Genomic DNA, 6,000 nt, shown 5'->3' on the forward strand with positions numbered 1-6,000 from the left:
TTTTAGTCATAATTATTCGACCAGACTGGTCAAACCCTACCAACTTTTCATCTTTAACATATTGCCAACGCCTGACGCGCATGCCCAACAACAGCAATGTTGTAGTAAAGTGGTCAAACGGTCACAACTCCAGAAATTTTGACAAATTATCATTATTATATGTTATCGTTAATGTTTGACAGGAGTCAAACCCGATGCAACATGTCCTAACATCATGCAACAATCGGAAAAAGGGTGCATGGTCAAACGATCGCAACATTTTGTTGGAACATTGTTGGACGATGTTGCGACAAAATGTTGCGACCGTTTGACCATGCAAGGCTTAAAAAATCAATAAAATGTTATAATTTGTAACAATTAGAATTATATTTCGTTATGGTATAGGATTTAAATGGACCAGATGAAGTTTCTTTGAGCATGCAAGACATGATAGAAATTCGACAAGCGTTAGATACTGCAGTGCCAAGAAATATAATCGACGTAGTGGCATCGATTGATTCGTTGACACATAGTTTCAAGGACAAAATTCTTTATGAACTTGACGAGCAGTGTAGAAACCTCTGTATGAAAAGCGAACCATCTGTACTACGGAAAAACAGTTTCCACGTTATGGCTTCATTTGATTGGCCAAAAATTGCATCTGAGATGTCTAGTCGTTGCCCATTTTTACTTGAGTTGCTCCTCACAGTCATGAATATATCTGAGGATGAATTAAGTGAGTTTCTTCCAAGAATTAGTGTTTGTTACTCAATTTTGATGCAGACAAGGAATCGAGAGCTAAGTTTGGTTCAACAACTGAACACTGTATTGATGACGAATGGAAACGCAAAGAAAGAGGTATACTATATATATATAAAATATGCATATACAGTAATTATAATTATAACCGACACCATAGATACAGACCTTACCTGTGTTCACAATTTCTAAAGAAATACCATAAAGGCTGTTTTCCACTTACGCGTTTTTCATACGCACGCACGTAAAGTCTAAATCCTTATACATGTTACCTTTGAAAAACTAAATGAATAAATCGAAGGAACTTAATGCATATTTTAGTATGCATTAGTATACCTAGATGTTAAATAATAAAAATTTAAAAGCATTTAAAATTTTCCGTACGTGTACCTTCGTATAAAAAACGCGTAAGTCAGTGGAAAGCAGCCTTAACTAGAAAGCAGCCCTAATACGTGTTGTGCGATTTTTATACTTAGTTTGATTTTAAATAACAAAGTCAAGGGAATTAAAAACAAAATTTTAACTGCCAGTATTTTACAGTAATATAGGTTTATATTGACTACATGACACTTTTCTAAATAACCGATCGGTAAAAAGGATTAAATTGCGATTCCGGCATTCGAATTGCCCAAGATAACGTAATGAAAGATTATAAAGCATTTTAACATTCTCATGCCAATAACAAAATCAAACTGATTATGGTTTTACTCACTTTCTGTTTGAAGTTGTTAAATTTAGATAATATTCTCTAAATGTCAACCATGCAGCAATATGTAATAGCAAGTGTCATGCATGATCACGTTCGACGAACATTCTTGACGTCATCAATTGACGGGCAGTCGTCCAGACCAGATCAACCAGGGGCACACTTCAATAAATTAGATGAAAATGACCACATGAAAGCTGTATCAGTTCCATTTGGAGGAGATCAAATGACCCGCGTGAGATTTGCTGGTGCAAAAGACTTGCGGGCAGGATCACATACAGCAAAGGCACGACTGGATCACTGCAGTCCATTTGTTTCTGAGTTATTTCACACCAAAATGTCCTACCTGCAGGTATATAAAAGTAGAAAGTCAAGTAATTATATATAGTTGGTGAAAGATCATTGACATAGCCCATAGCTAACTTGATAATTGGGGTATACCTATTCATATACATTCATGTTTTGCAGTAATCTCTTTTGAAATTGATTACCATTGATAATCCATAAAATTGCTTTTATCAATAAAGCAACTGTTTCATAGGACACCTTGAACCTAATAGGCTGACCTGTTTAATAATTACAGAAATAACTGCACCATGCCCCTGAACATTTTATTCTTTCTCTATGTGTGTTGTTTATAGTTTATAGGGTTTCAAACACAGATGAAATATTAAACTATATAATGTACTGTACATGTATGTTCAATATAATTTTGTGTTTTTTAGTTTGTCTACAATCTCCTTCACAACTCTGGTTCTGTAAGAGAAATTGGTACCTTGAAATACTTCAAAGAGAAATATAATCGATTAAATGTGACACCTCAAAAGGTTACAAATTCATATGAGGGTTCAGAGCAGTTCTTATTGTGTGTTGGGAAAGCATACATTCTGGAAGCTGCAATGGAGTTTTGGGTACTGAAAGATGTGAATGGTCCTCCAACAAAACACATACCACCACATGGAATCATGCATATGGAGAGAGAAAAAAAGATGGAACATTTTGACAGAGTCATCAGTGCATTTGTTGATGAGTTTGTTATCCCAGACCCTGAGAAAGAAAACCCTAATCATACTGATGTTGACAGGCTTGTATTTGGTGATGATGAACATTATCAAGATACTGAGCCAGATAGAATCAGGTATATACAATTTTGTTAGCTACAATATGGTACTCTGCCATCATAATGTCATCTACTAATTCACCAGTAAGGTGGGTTTAATAACAAGATTAATTAAATTAATGCACACTTGTGCACAATGCTTGCATTGATATTTATATAATCACCATGGTACTATTAATATTTAATAATATTTTTAACTAATATTTTTAACTAATGTAAGTACTTCACCAAAAAAGTTTTATCTTATGTTGGCAGGTTTTATGGTTTAAACATAATACAGTTAGCTGTCTTCTTGATGCAACTTATCGATACATGCAAAGAAGGAGATGGTTTGAGGAATAACATCAACAAAAAGCTATTACTATTATATTTTAAATCAGCAAATTCCCATAACTACGCACTGGAAATGTTCACAAGTATTGCCCAAATTGAAGCTATTGCATCAGAGGAAATGGCACATAGGCTCACATGGGGACGATTTGTAAACTGGCATGGCGGTAAAGGGAGGAATATTTCTTGTGACATGGCACAAGAAATATGTAACAGAGTAAGCAAAGATGTCATTGAAGCAATGGGGCCAAATAAAACACCAAAGGCCATCATAAGGGCATCCAAAGCAGCAGCTGGTGTTCAGCAGATTGTAAAAAGAGTTAACAAGATATCACACATTTCAAGAGTGTCACAAGTGCACAGTCACAAAAGTTCGACAGAAGATGAAATGATGATGCTAAAAGATTTGAGAAAGATAAAGCCATTTGAGAGGAAACCAGGAAGAAAGCATACCCATTTTGAAGAAATTCAAGTTTCACAAACTAGTGGATTAGACATGAAAAACCTTTTCATTTGGCTTGAAAAACACAAGAAACTGATTGCAATGGGTCAAAAATAATTTGCATGTCCCGCAAGGCGATGGCATTACCAGGTAGTTAGTATTAAATGAGAAAGTATATACAGCTACGGAGCTACCAGATACTTCATGAAAGACAAAAAGTAAACCAATTCTTGACACATGTAAATTGTATTTGTTCAAAGGGTCTTAATTTTGAGTGCAGTCATACACATTTCAAATTCAAGCCAGGAAAAGTTGAGAAACATGAGTCAACTATTGGTCCTCCGGCAGGAATCAAACCTACACTTTGGCGATGCCGGTGCAATGTTCTTAGGCACACTGAGCTAGAGGTAGCTGACAAGAGCAAGCGTGGTCAATGTGTATTTAAGATGATAATGCCGAAAGCAGGTGAGCATAAATGAATTATGATTTTGTGGCACTTCACTCAATGTAGAGGTACAAATTAAGGGACTTAATTTCCAGTGTGTATAATTCCACTCGAAATTAAGAACCTTTGAACCTCTACAATCCTTGGCGCGTCTAGTTAAGGCCCTTTATTTAGAAGAGAAATATAGAATGATTACGAAAAAATATGACGCTTTTCTATACGAGATAAACTGTTTATATAAAATTACCTTCAGTCTTCACGTGCTTCGCCAGTATATTAAAACTTGAGAACCAAAATTCACGAAACATTCCATTCAAAAATGAAAAATGTTACCCCATCAAATAACTTGTTTGAAATTGACCATCAACTGTAAAAAGCTTATTCGAAGCAGTAAAATTCTTCTCCAATAGATGTATATTATAATTTGTTTTGTTCGTGGCATTGGTTTACTACCCCCCGGTACGGCAATAGTTGAAAAAGGCCAGGCTACCAAATAATCCAAAAATTTTGGATTATTTTGAAATCACGTGAGCAGAGTTTGCCAGGGCTCTTTTCCCTCCTTCCCTTCCCTTCGCAGCGAGTAAAAACAACGTAAGAGCCCTGGGTACAAGGTTGCGATTACTCTAATGAATCTGTCATGCCAGCGAACAGAATCCATAACTCAAAGCACCAAACCTCAAAGCACCAACCCTGAAAAGGCCCGAACCGAAGGAAGAACGAAAAATGCAGCAATTTAATAAAGTATGATTAGAATTAGTGTACGGTAGCAGATTTTTAACAATAGCTGAGATCCACGCAAGGGGCCCAAAATAAAAAAGCAGTATGATGATGCCAGCATAACGCAAACTGCCGGGCATGTGTTAAGGTTAGGACAGTTCGGGTGCTCGCTTAAGACCATCAGAACCAGCTACAGGGAAACGCGGATATAAAATCGCGCAGAGTATTATAAGTTTCATAAAGACGTTGTGCCTCACATGTCTTAGTGAGAGAAAAGGCAAGAAGGTCGGCAGGGGCGCCAGCCTGAATGATGTTTGCCAGCTGAAGATAATAGGAGGTGGTCTTTGGGGATGACCAACCAACATGAGAGATAACATCCGCCAGTCGGGATCCTGCAAAATTTAACGTAAGAGCACAACCTGCACGAAAGCTGGGTAAAGTTTCTACACCATCAGGGTTTACCTCGTGTAGATAGGCCTTCAAATGGGATTAGGCTGCCTCACAAGATAACGGCCTCATCCAGGACATGCCCCTGGGAGTTGGTTGGGTGAAATAAGTATCCCGTAGACAAATCGATACCAAGCTTGCGGGAGATAGCTAAGTATGTTTCAATGGCACGAACAGGGCATAAGGAAGAATTTGGATGGTGCTGCATGCCAAATAAATTGATGGAACATGCATCATGCAAACATCTTACCCCAAACATGATTAAGGAAGAAACCTGTGTTGTCGGGAAAACTAGCTATTTTTGCAGTTTTAACTTGCCCGAGATCTCCTGCTCTATCACCAGAAAAGAAAAGACTCTTGAAGAAAGCTTGATCCCGCGCAGTAAGTAACGATCCCCGAAAAAGATCTATCGTAGCTTGCCTATATAAGAATCAACTGTAGTATATGCAAAACGCAACGGGCAAGAACAAGAAAATATACCATGCATACCGAACAAATAACAAAAAACCAACCAAAATTCAACACAGATACAAACAAATGAAACATCCTAAAATATTTGAAAACACAACGGGACACAAATAACAACAGACACAAAAGCAAAAATAAATTACATAAAAAACTCAAATATAACTCCCAACACAATACTATTGTCAATCTCTCTAACAAACTCATCTCACAAGAAGCACAAAAAACCCTGTCGAAAGGTCTTACCTTTGTCCAAACACACACCATACAAGACCATATATGACTCTTTTCTGAAATATAAAAAAAGCATGTACAATAAATATTTCTTCAGAAACAGAAAGAGCACTAAAAACATCCATTTAAACTACCCAGTAACTTCACAGCACCAAACCCTGACAACAGCAACCTGTTAGAATACATATCAAATGTACACTTTCAAAACTGAATTTGGAACACAAAAACAAACTCCAAAAACCAACATATCCCCACAAAGCCTCAAAACCATCCATGATCTGAAAAAGGATGCTTATATAATAATCAAACCAGCAGACAAAGGAGGAGCCATTGTGATATGGCCAATGGAAGATTAT

Source organism: Dendronephthya gigantea, unplaced genomic scaffold (assembly GCF_004324835.1).
Source record: "Dendronephthya gigantea isolate DGI-Jeju-01 unplaced genomic scaffold, DenGig_1.0 000069F, whole genome shotgun sequence".
Taxonomy (NCBI): domain Eukaryota; kingdom Metazoa; phylum Cnidaria; class Anthozoa; order Malacalcyonacea; family Nephtheidae; genus Dendronephthya; species Dendronephthya gigantea.